General features: G+C 43.6%; 1 protein-coding gene across 4 annotated transcripts in view; it reads right to left on the reverse strand.

Annotated features, from left to right (window-relative positions):
* The window catches only part of NFAT5 (nuclear factor of activated T cells 5), a 207,033-nt gene that overhangs the window by 182,773 nt on the left and 10,856 nt on the right, over positions 1 to 13,404 (reverse strand). The gene's annotated exons all lie outside the window — the stretch shown is intronic.

Below are 13,404 nucleotides of genomic sequence, written 5' to 3' on the forward strand. Positions count from 1 at the left end.
TTGGGTCTTCGTTGCTGCGTGCGGGCTTTCTCTAGTTGCGGTGAGCGGGGGCTACTCTTCCTTGCGGTGTGCGGGCTTCTTATTGCGGTGGCTTCTCTTGTTGAGGAGCACGGGCTGTAGGTGTGCAGGCTTCAGTAGTTGTGGCACACGGGCTCAGTAGCTGTGGCTCGCAGTCTCTAGAGCATAGGCTCAGTAGTTGTGGTGCACGGGCTTAGTTGCTCCACGGCATGTGGGATCTTCCTGGACCAGGTATCGAACCAGTGTCCCCTGTATTGTCAGGCGAATTCTTACCCACTACGTCACCAGGGAAGTCCTTGAAGTGCTACAGACTATTAACTTTTAATGTAATCATTGATTTGGTTGGATATAGGTCTACCATTTTACTATCTGTTTTCTCTTTGTCCCCTCGTGTTTTTTTGTTTCTCTCTTCTTCCTATCTTGTCTTCTTTTGGGTTAATTAAATATTTCTTTAGAAATCTACTTTATCTTTTAGCTTTTTTTTTGATATGCTTCTTTGCATTTTTAAAGTGGTCACTGTACCCTCCTACACTGTTGGTGGGAATGTAAGTTGGTGCAGCTACTATGGAGAACAGTATGGAGGTTCCTTAAAAATACTAAAAACAGGGCTTCCCTGGTGGCGCAGTGGTTGAGAGTCCGCCTGCCGATGCAGGGGACACGGGTTCATGCCCCGGTCCGGGAGGATCCCACATGCCGCGGAGCGGCTGGGTCCGTGAGCCATGGCTGCTGAGCCTGCATGTCCGGAGCCTGTGCTCCACAACGGGAAAGGCCACAACAGTGAGAGGCCCACGTACCACAAAAAAAAAAAAAGAAAAAAAATACTAAAAACAGAACTACCATATGATCCAGCAATCTCACTCCTGGGCATATATCCAGAGAAAACCATAATTTGAAAAGATACATGCACCCCAGTGTTCACTGTAGCACTATTCACTATAGCCAAGACATGGAAGCAACCTAAATGTCTATCAACATAGGTATGGATAAAGAAGATGTGGTACATATATAACAATGGAATATTACTCAGCTATAAAAAAGAATGCAATAATGCCATTTGTAGCAACATGGATGGACCTAAAGGTTATCATACTAAGCGAAGTTAAGTCAGGCAGAGAAAGACAAATATCACATGATATCAGTTATATGTGGAATCTAAAAAAAATGATAAAAATGAACTTATTTACAAAATAGAAACAGACTCACAGACTTCAAAAACTAACTTATGGTTACCAAAGGGGAAAGGTGGCGGGGGGGATAAATTAGGAGTTTGGGATTTACATATACACTACTATACAGAAAAGAGATAATCAACAAGGACCTACTGTATAACACAGGGAACTGTACTCAATACTCTGTAATGGTCTATATGGGAAAAGATTCGGAAAAAGAATGGATATATGTACATGTATAACTGAATCACTTTGTTGTACACCTGAAACTAACACAATACTGTAAATCAACTGTACTCCAATATGAGATAAAAATTAAATTAAATAAAAAAATAAAGTGGTCACTGTAGAAATTAAAACATATATCCTTAACATTTAACAGTCTATTTAGAATTAATATTGTGCCACTTTATATTAAAATATGTATTATGTTACATTTTCATAAGTTGTAAACTTCACGATACAATGTTAAAAGTTTTGCTTTAAATATTCATAAGTATTTTAAAGAAATGAAGTATTTTCAAATGGTTTCTAATATTTATTCTTATATTTATTTGCCCTTCATTCTTCCTGGAGATCCAAGTTTCTATCAGATATCATTTCCTTTCACTCTGAGAAATGTCCCTTTAGCATTTCTTACATAGCAGATTTGCTGGCAATGAATTATCTTAGGTCTTGTTTATCCAAACATATCTTTTTAAAATTGTAAATAGTTTCCTGTCCTGGACTGTGCTGTCATGCCCTTCTTTACTCCCCGCAAACCTTCAGGAAAAGTCTGTTCCACAGAAAGCCTTGTTACTGGTACCTTGGAGAGGTGGGGAGAGAAGCTGTCTGCATGGGGCAAAGAGCATTGCCGAGAGAGGACTACAGCTGCATGGGCAAGAAGTCCTGCAGGGTTAGAGAGTCAGTGTAGCAGAAACTGGGAGTAGGAAAGGACAGAGACAGTGCAAACCATCCTCCTTTCCACTCGGGAGCATCCCAAGTTTTATACGATGATGCCCAAGTCTCTCATTTGGATGTTAGAAGAAAGGTAACCTCAGAAACGTGGAGCATTTGAGAACATTCAGAAGTTTAATTCAACTTGACAAGTATTATTAAGCTTATAGTGTGTACCTTCGGGCCTCCATTAGGACTTTCAGAAGCTTTACTTTGCATCCGGGGAATGTGAAGACTCAGCAGGAAGATTCCCTCCCACATTGGTCTGTGGGGTCAGCTGACTCCATGACAACACCTGGGAAAGCTGCCCACCAGCCAGAGGCTGCCCCATGAACAGGTAAATGTGTCCAAATGGAAAGAGTTAAAAAAAGTTTCCTCTCACCATCAGTGATACCAGGGAAAGAAATGTTCCTGAGACACGTGTGGCTCAGCTCACCAAAGCCAGGCACACGTTGGGTGGGTGGTGTGCGAGCTTCTTTCCAGCTTTCCCTGGGAAAGGTCTTCAGGGCTAGGGCGCGGCAAGAGAGGCATTCGCCTCAAGTGCAGAATTTAAGGGGGTGCCAAAAAATTCAGCAATCAAGATAAATAATATTTTACTGCAATGTTTTCTTTTTAAAAAAAGAAATCTCTGTGATGAACAAAATATCAAAATTTTAAATAAGACAGAATCTGACTCTGCACTTGCAGAACTCACATCATTTGTCATCTCCTGATCCCGACCCTGCTGGGTCTTGCCTTTACTTATAATTTTAGCATTTTGTTCATCATGGATTCTTTGCATTAATTTTAATTTTTTAAAACTATTCCATTAAAATGGCATTTATCTTGATTGCTTTGGTTTTTGTCACGCCCTTAAATTCTGCACCTGCCTCACCCTCGTACCAGCCCTGAACATCAGTAAGAACCTCTTTAAAATCCTTCCTTCTAACACCCCCATCCCACCAAAAGAAAAGCACCAGCATACCATGATGATAAGAAGGCATTTTTTTCATATATAAAAATAAAAGGTTTCCTGGTGACACCAATAACAGCCAAATGAGGAATCTGGGTAAGTTCTTGGCACAGTCGTTTAGCTGTTTTGTAAGTGGGAACTCTGAAAGACTTCTGGATCCCAGAGTAAAACTTCATTTTAAAATGATCCTACATTTTCTCATTTCAACATAAAAGACTAAGGGTTGAGGCTGAGAAATTAAAGAAATTTGAGTATATTTCATTACATTTCTTACAATGCACATTAATGTATTTGTTATGTATTCAAGGCTTCAGCTGGATAGAATAATTCAATCTCAGGTCAATACTTGGCGGTTGAGTACAGTCAGCATGGGTGCCATTCATAACATATTGAGGGACTTCCCTGGTGGCGCAGTGGTTAAGAATCCGCCTGCCAATGCAGGGGACACGGGTTTGAGCCCTGGTCTGGGAAGATCCCACATACTGAGGAGCAACTAAGCCCGTAAGCCACAACTACGGAGCCTGTGCTCTAGAGCCCACAAGCCACAACTACTGAGCCCACATGCTGCAACTACTGAAGCCCACACACCCTACAGCCTGCATGTCGCAACTACTGAAGCCTGAGTGCCTAGAGCCCATGCTCCGCAACAAGAGAAGCCACCTCAATGAGAAGCCCGCACACCACAACGAAGGGTAGCCCCCACTTGCCGCAACTAAGACCCAACGCAGCCAAAAATAAATAAATAAATTGGAAAAAAAAGAGATATTGAATCCCTTTTATTCAATGCCATTACATGTGGGTATAGGCAACATGGAGTAACTGTAGAACCTGAGATTGAGAATCCCCACTATATTACCTGTATCAACTTGAGCAAGTCACTAAATGTCCTTAGGTCTTACTTTCCTCATCTGTAGAAGGCTGCTACAATTTACCTTAAATACCATATCACTTAAAAAAAAAACAATAATACTTAGCTATATGAGATGATGAATGTTAACTAAACTTACTGTGGTAATAATTTCACAATATGTGTAAGTCAAATCATTACACCATGCACTTTAAACTTATACAGTGTTGTATGTCAATTATATGTCAATAAAACAGGAAAAACTTTTAATCTGAATGTTAATGATATCTAAATAAAAAAACCTCTACAAGAGTGTAAAAAAAACCCTATAATTTCCCTGTCCTTTATTTATGCTAAATAATTACAGGCCATCTTGATTATGCTTGATCTCCAAACTTATAAATGCTAATTTTGAAAAATAAAGAACTGTTTCTAAAAGAACATTTTGAAGAAGGAAACAGGACCATTCTTCATCAGCTGGTAATGTTGCAATGAATATGTTGTACAACTTTTTGTTTGAACATGTTTCAAATTCTCTTGGGTATATATCTAGGAGTGGAACTGCTGGATCATGTGCCTCTTTATAATTTTCAATGGAATAATGTATCAATTATGTATTCCTGCACAGGAAATAACTCCCAAAGCTTCATGATTAAAATAATAGTAACTTATCTCTCTCAGTTTCTGTGAGTCAGAAATTTGGGAGCACCTTGAACAGGAAGGTCTGCCTCCAGGTCTCTCATCAGGCTGCAATTAGATGATGGTCTACGTGGCAGTCATCTGAAGGCTTGGCTGGAGCTACAAGATCCATTTCTAAGATGACACTCATATAGCTGGCAAGTTAGTTGGTTGGGGGCCTCAGTTCCCCTCTACATGGGCTTCCCCACTGGAATGCCTGAGCATCCTCAAAGTAGCTGGCTTCCTCTAAAACAAACTAGCCAGGAGACCAAGATGGAGGCTGCATTATCTTTTACAACTTAGCCTCACATGTGTCACTTTCACCATATTCTACATAAGCCAGCCCTGATTCATGTGGGAGGGGACTAATTACACAAAAGGGGGGGATACCAGGGGAGGCAAGGTTGGAGCCATCTTGGAGGCTGGCTATTATGAAGAGGTTGACTTCAAAGCTCTATTCTCTGTTGTTCCTAAGGAGATGATCCAAATTTATAGACTCCAGGCAGGAGGTCAAAAGAATACATGTCAAAGTTTGTAGGATCCTAACATCACTGTGATTCACCCCCTCCATGTGATGAATTGAACCTGCAATGGAGCTTCCTGACTCTCCTGCAGGGGAATTTGAGGAGAGCCTCAGTGTACTTAGTGCATAACAGAAATAAGATAAAGAACTCCAAGCCTGCTGCTGTCCTTGGGTTAATGCCCCAGGTATTCACCTCTGGAAGTGCCAACACTTTGTCTCTCTAGCAAAACCCTTCCTGGAATGTCGTTTGGGTTATTTAATCCAGAAGTCAAATCCACTTTCTCTCCTGGCAAATCAGCAAATACTTATTAGCATCTACTGTGTACCCAAGAGCAAACCCCAGGATCATTTGAGACCAGTGTAGATGGATAAGCCAAAAATGCCCAGGCGTGACCAAAATAGATTGTTGTCAGACCCACCTGTCTTGAGGCTTCAAAGGTAAGGAACTGAAAAGGTCTTTTCTTTTTTTCTTTTTGAGTTAGCATTTAGAGAAGTGACAGCCACGAGAATGCTTTTAGATTTAAATTCGTTTAGAAAACTTCTGAGGACATGAAAGACAAGAAAGATTGAGGAACAATTCTAGAGTAAAGACATTAAAGACACCTATCTATAAAATGTAATGCTTACCCTGGATGAGATCCTTGATAAAGGGAAAACAGCTATAAAATACATTATTGGAAACTGGTGAAACTGGAATACAAACTGTAGAGTACATAATAGCATTGGATCAATGTTACCTTTTCTGAATTTGATACTTATATTGTGGTTATGTAATAAAATAATTTGTTTTTAGGAAACACAAACTGAAGTATTAAGGGGTAAGTGTGTCTACAACTTATTTTCAAGTTGTTCAGAAAAAAATTCTGTATATATACACACACATATATGTACACACATATACATGGAAAGAGATAGAATAAATGCAGCGAAATGTGAACAGGCTGAAGGATATATGGGAATTCTTTATATTATGTTTGCAGCTTTTCTATAAGTTTGAAATTATTTCAAAATAAAAAGTTTTTAAAAAGAAGGAAACTCCTGAGGGTCTTCTGTGAAGAACAGGATATACTGTGGTGTCATTGCTCCTTTGTGGAATATGGAACGGTAAATCATCGAGGTCAGGTGGGTGCCAATTCCCCACATGAACGAGCCAACACTGTGTCTAGGGTGCTGGAGGTGACAACTGTCTGACTGACATCTCCTGGCAGTTATTAGGAACCCCAGCATTACCAAAACTTTGCACGGTCCTTGTGACCCCACAGTCAGCCCCTGGAAGTGGAGGTCTCAGCTCACTCCACCCTTGACCTCTGGTCTGACAGCCATCTGTACAGCTCCTCCATCACATCCCAGTCTTGGAGAGTGGCACCACTTGGCCTCTTGCTCCCCAAGATTGAGTGCATCCTTCTGCTGAGTTGAGCCCTGCGTTGGAAGGCAGAAACGTCTCCTGTTCGCTCTAGATCAGAGGCAGCCTCGCCAGAAAGCCATAGTGCAAAATCCCCCAAGTTTCCAAGAACATCTCAGAGCCAGACAGTTAGCCAAGTGTCTTTGAGCTGGCCCAGCGTAAGAAATGCTCAGTCTCAGATGTCAGGGTGCACACCCTGATTCCTTTTCTACTAGGTGGGTAGGAGGCAGCTGGAGCTCCATTGACTTAGAAGAAACAGATGCAATCAAGGTCCAGAGGATGCCCAAGTTAAATGCATTGGCCCTTCGGCCTTGCAAACTCACTAAATCCGAATTCTACAAAATAGTTTCAATGCCAGCCAAGCCCAAGTATCACCATCTGCCTCCCAAAGCCAACCCACTGACTGCTGATTAGCAGTGAGAGGAAGTGGAAAGGCCATCAGCCTCAAGGGCTTCAAAGTGGAGGTCAGGGAGCTTCCTGACAAGACTCAATCACAGAACCCACAATGGGGACAGGAGAAGAAGGTCTTTCTAGTTCTTATGAAAGTGGTTACTAGACTGTGATGGCCCCAGGCAAGCCCACAGCCCAGTGGCCACCTGCTGGGGACAAAGACCGTTTACCTCCGGCTTGAATTCTATGATGTGTGTGGGATCAGCCTTCCTCTGTTCACCATTCTAGAGGATGTTCTCAGCCTTCCTGACTACCTGAGACCAGGCAAGTGAATCACAGGTCCAGCACACAAGTTGTCAAGAACAGCATACCTTTCCATAGTACGTACCAAGTGCCAGGCACCGTTCTAGTCGCTTTCCAGATAACAACTTGTATGACCTCCCAGTAACCCTCTGAGCATGGTACTCTTATTATCCCCATTTGGCAGTTGTGGACACTGAGGCACAGAGAGGTAAAGTAACATGTCCCAAGGCACTGACCTAGTAAATAACGAAGCCAAGATTTGAACCTTGATGTCTGGCTTGCATCTGTGCTTTTAACCACTTCCTTATGTGAGGCCTCCTGGCTTGTTCTACATGCTGCTTCTAAAGAACCCATAAATGAGGAAATAATCATATTTCAAAAATCAAATATAGATAGGAAGAGATGGATAAGGGGTCTGCCTGCAAAGCAGGTTGATAGATGACAGGAAAAAGGAGCGGGTCTCACCATCCCCTAGTACACTTATCAACTGTACCAGATCATCCATCTGCCAATTCATTACTCACTCACTCTCTCATACTGAGGATTCAGGGCCTACTAGTTGTTACAGTGGAAGGGAACAAGAGGAGCCCAATTTAGTTGATGAAATGAAACCTGGGCACACAAACAGTGAAATGATCAGAGAAGGAGGATTTTAGGCAGACTGAGTGGTGCTGACGTCAGGAGCAGCGTGGGATTGGGAAAGGAAATTTGGGCAAGTTGTACGAGTACAAGTCCAGGAAGTATACACCAATCACACCACCACCCCAGGTTGGGGGACCTTCTTTAGTCGCCCATATCTGCCCACGCTCAGCAACCTTTTTTTTTTTTTGGCCGTGCCACACAGCATGCAGGATCCTTAGTTCCCCGACCAGGGATTGAACCTGTGCCCCCTGCAGTGGAAGCGTGGAGTCTTAACCACTGGACCTCCAGGGAAGTCCCCACACTCAGCATCCTTATTTTAGCATTTCCCACACTGAGGTGAAGTTTCCTATTTGTTTCTCTGCCTGCTATTAATTTCTGTATCCCCAGTGCTAGGCTTGGACTAGTCACTCAGTGTTTGTTGAATGACCTTCTGAACGAAAAAGGCACAAGGTCCCTGGACCTCACTTTGACTAGCAAGGTCCTCGATGATCCCTGGCCCTTTCCAGCCCCAAGAGCGCCTCATTCCACCCAAGGACTCCCTTCCTCTGCCGCTGTGCTTCTCCTAACGCCCTTCACACAGCCTTAGACACTGAGCCCATTTTTCCTCCTCCTTCCCAAACCCAGACTTTAAGATCATCTACCAAATCCCTGCAGTTCCCACAAAGTGTGCTCCATTGGTCCCACGGGAGGTGTGGTGGGGTGCCCCCGTGGTCAAGGACATCTCCCAGATTACAAGTCACATCTCCCAGATGTGACTCAGGATCACAGCACACTTTAGCATCTCCAAGAGGTTTCAAGAAGTCCTGGGAAGACAAAGGTTTGTACAGGAGCTGAAGGGATGGCTGAGATGGGGAAGAGACTTAATGCCCCCCATAATCCTCACAAGCACCAACCTCAGCTACTCATATCTAAATAAAGCCCCAGAGCTTGCTATGCAATAGCTATGGCTGTTTCCCATGCATTCAAATGACCATCCTTAGAGCCTTCTCATATGGACATTCCAGAGCCACCACTGGAAACAGGCAACGTTTGTCTTTTTTTGGGTGGGGGGATCATTTCCCCAGTCAGTGACGCTCTTTCCTTTCTAACACTTCAGCATCCTGGTCCCTTGTCTCCTTTCCCTCAGCTTCCTGAAGGATCTGATGCCCTTATTTATACTGAATTGTACATGACTGATAAAACTAGAATATGTCACCATTGAAGGTTTATGCTCGGTTTGCTCCCTCATTCCCACCCCAGATCCATTTTCTATCTTTCTTAGTTCTGGGGAGGCTGACCGCTGGGGACCGCATTACCCAGGCCCCCTCACCCTGTGGCTTCTGGTTGGGTTGGCCAATGGGGCCACTGCCAGGAGATCTGAGGGCACGAAGAGAAGAACATGGAGATCTTTCATCCTTGGTGCAGCCTCACACCACTGGGCAGGGGCTGCGTCTCTACAGCCTTGTCCCCCTCAAGGTGGCTCTTCCACAGCTCAGCTCTCCCTTTGGTTCTGCCACTCTAGATGCTAACAGCTGTCTGCCGTCGCAAGTCCCAGGGTGCCTCGCCATCCCTGCTGGCTCTTTCCATCCTGCCCACTTCACTGTAAGTTGTCCTGCCATTAATTGCCTTATTTTATTTTTCAGTTAAACCCTTTCGAGTGTACTGTCTGTTCCCTGCTGGGACTCTAATACAGAGTGTTGCATTTTGATCAGGTACAAGGTCCTAATTTGCCTTAAGCCAAAGCAATGAAGTTCTAATCGTAGAATCTGGGGCCAGAGGGAGTCCAGAGAGAGCAGGTATTTTTTGATGGGGGAAGTGTGCCACTGTATCTCAGTGCCTTGAAATCCAACTATATCAAGGCCCGGAAGCTGGCTTCAGAATAATTTTATTCTGTTCCACTGCCATGAAGTAAGAAGCTGCACATTCCAGACATGGTGCTCAGGCTTATGGGAACCAAGGGCGATGGGGACCAGGTCCTGTGTCCCAGAGCCTCACACTCAGAGACACTCGAGCCAGGGCAGAATGAAAGCCCTGGAATGGAATTGAATGTGACAGGCAGCCAAGCAGGGCAAAGCTGGCTGAGATAAGGACCTAATCAGAGTTCAGACAGAGAACAGTAGTGGAACAGCAGATGGAGGCTTTGTTCCAACGCTGGGGACCTGGGAGGACCTCACAGGGTGGAGGAGGAGGTCACACAGGACCTTGGAGAACCGTGAAGCTGGCCAATCAGCTGCCTCAGCGCACAAGCCAGAGTGGGGCCCCTTTCTACAGCCTTCTGGGGGAAGCCTTCTTGGATGCCCAGGCAGTTTTATTTGCTCTGGATTCTAACCGCACATCTACTTTCCTCCTACGGCTCTCACTGATCGAGGTTTTACCCTGTGCGTGCACTGTGCTGGGGAGCTTTGAACGCATGAGCCCATTCAATCCTCCAATCCCCTTTGCAGGGGGTGCTATTCATCCCATTTTATAGCTAAGGAAACCGAGGCTCAGTCTGAGGGACCAGCCCACGATTTTATGAACAAGCCCTGGAGGAAACAGGATTTGAATCCAGACTGCCTGGCCCAGAAATGCACACTCTCAATCATTTTATTTTATCTGCATTGATTTCTAACTTGAGGCAGGGGTGGTACTGAGCATTTTGTATCGTTATCTCATTTGCTCCTCACAGCGCCCCCATGAGGTAGGTCCGAGTATCACCCCCCACTTTACAGAAGAAGAAACTGGCCAAGAGGGTCCTTTCAAGGTCATGGTGGAGTCAAGGTTTGAACCCAAGAGACCAACTAGGAATTCATGCCTCCAGCCACTACCTTCTTTGAGAGCAGGGCCTAGATTATTAACATTTTAATACACCTTATTTTGTAGAATGGTTTTAGATATACAGAAAAATTATGAAGATAATACAGAGGGTTTCCTAATTGTTCTTGCTAGGACTTCCAATACTATGTTGAATAACAGTTACAAAAGTGGGCATCCTTGTCTTGCTCCTGACCTTAGAGGAAAAACTTTCAGCTTTTCACCACTGAGTATGATGTTAGTGGTGGGCTTGTCATACATGGCTTTATCATGTTGAGGTACTTTCCTCTATAAACACTTTGTTGAGAGTTTTCTTCATAAACGGATGTTGAATTTTGTCAAATGTTTCTTCTGCATCTGTTGAGATGATCATATGGCTTTTATCCTTCATTTTGCATCCCTGGAATAACTGCCACTTGATCATGGTGTACAATCCTTTTAATGTATTGTTGAACTCGGCTTGCTAATATTTTGTTGAGGATTTTTCCATCTATGTTCATCAGGGATATTGGTTTATACTACAATTACCAACATTCTGCCGCTCTTGCTTCATTTATTCCTCTACCCACTTCCCACTCCTACTCTCTTCACTGCTTTTCTCTTACAGCCTCCAACCCCTGCCATTTTTTCCAGGGAGAAGTCACACATATTACAATATGTAAATCTTAGGCTACACAGTTTTAACAAGTGGGCACAGCTGCATAACACACACCCCTTTCATGATAGGAAGCATGTCCATTCCCACTATTTTTTTTAAGTTTATTTATTTATTTTTGGCTGCGTTGGGTCTTCGTTGCTGCGCGCAGGCTTTCTTTAGTTGCAGCGAGCGGGAGCTACTCTTCGTTGTGGTGTGCGGGCTTCTCATTGTGGTGGCTTCCCTTGTCGTGGAGCACGGGCTCTAGGCACGTGGGCTTCAGCAGTTGTGGTGCACGGGTTTAGTTCCTCTGAGGCATGTGGGATCTTCCCAGACCAGGGCTTGAACCCGTGTCCCCTGCATTGGCAGGTGGATTCTTAACCACTGAGCCACCAGGGGTGTTCCATCCTAACTATTTTCTGTCCTATTTTCTAGGACCATCCAACCCCCCAATCCAGGGATAAACACTGTCCTGATTTTTTCACCTTAGGTTAATTTTGCTTGCTCTGAAACTTCACGTAAATGGATTCCTATAGTTTGCACTCTTTATTTCTTTTTTCTTTTCTGGCTTCTTTCACTGTATATAGTGTCTCTGAGGTTCACCCACGTTGTTGTGTGTGTCAGTATTGTATCCCTTTCTATTGCCGAGTGGCACTGCATTGAATGCATTTGCTGCAACTTGTTTATCTGTTTTCCTGTTGATGGGCATTTGGACTGTTACCAGTTTGAGCTGCTGTGAATAAAGCTGCTGTGAACATTTTTGTCCAAGTCATTTTGGGGTGTATGTTCTCATTTCTCTTGGATAAACACCTCTTTGTATGTTTCTGTATCCATCAATGCTGACGACCTAGTCAGTACTCAGAAAAAGTGTGGTAAAATGAACTGAGTCGTGGGACTAAGAGCTGCAAGGTGGCAATTATCAACCGTTTCATATAGTAAAGTGCATTTCATATAGTAAAGTTCCAAAGCTGAGGGTGAATGCCAACAGCAAAGGCTGGATAAAAAGAAAGGACATCTGAGGTAGGGACTGAGTGATTCAGTCAAGAATTTTGAAAAAGAACAGCCTTTGAAGAAGAGCCAAAACGTAGAGACAACCAGGAGACTTCCTCCTGCAAGGGACGGAGACTTCTCTCCGACATGCTGGCTGGACTGGAGTCCTGCAGGGTGTCTCTGCTGGGGTCAAAATGGTGCACTTGGAGCAAAATCACGACGCCCAGAGTTTGTTACTGAGATTCTTCATGATGTTTCATATCTTGCTGAAGAGCGTTGCCACCCTTTGTTTTGTCCTCCCTAAATCCACTGCTGAACTGCCACACTGAGAGACTTTGTCCTGCCAGGGACAGTCCAGAGCAGGAGACCATCCAGCAATCTTTTCTCCTTGGCACTGGGAGATGTTTGTGTGTAGCTGGGAAATCTGGGCTCCTGTCATTAATTAGCCATGTGCGCCTTTGTCTCCAAAGTTCCTTCCAGCTCTGAAATATTACAACCTGGCAACTATACTTCTTTTGTCAATACATATTTCTTCTTATTACAAAGGTATATGAATTTACCATAGATAGTTAGAAAATATAAGTAACAGAACCGAAGAAAATATAAAATCACTCACCATTTCACCACTCAGTGCTCTTATTAACCTTCGCTCATTCATTAACACATATTCATTGAGTGCCTACTGTGTGCTGAGCAGTTTGAAGTGTGTCTTTCTAGACAATTTATATTTTAATGAAATCCTCCTGCTTTGTAACCTGCCTTTCACTTCATAGACAGTGGTGAACATAGTCTCACGTCAGTAAATATTTCTACAACGTTCCAGTTTTTCATGTTAATAAACACTCTCGGAGCTAGATTTTGAGAACTGTTACTTTAAGACAATTCCCACAAGCAGAACTCCCAGGTTAATTAGTAATCACACTTATGAGGCTTCTGGCAGGTGATGCCAAAATAGCCTGCCTCCCCAGCCTCTCTTTACATCCATCCACTCAGACATATGCACTAAAAAGGGTCCAGAACTGTGCTGCCCATTACAGCGGGCACTAGACATACAAGGCTGTGTATATTTAAGTTAAAATTAATTAAAATAAACAATTCAGGTCCTCAGTTGCACTAGCCACATTTCAAGCACTCCATAGCATGTGTAG

Source organism: Mesoplodon mirus (genome assembly GCF_964341445.2).
Source record: "Mesoplodon mirus genome assembly, chromosome: 19".
NCBI lineage: Eukaryota > Metazoa > Chordata > Mammalia > Artiodactyla > Ziphiidae > Mesoplodon > Mesoplodon mirus.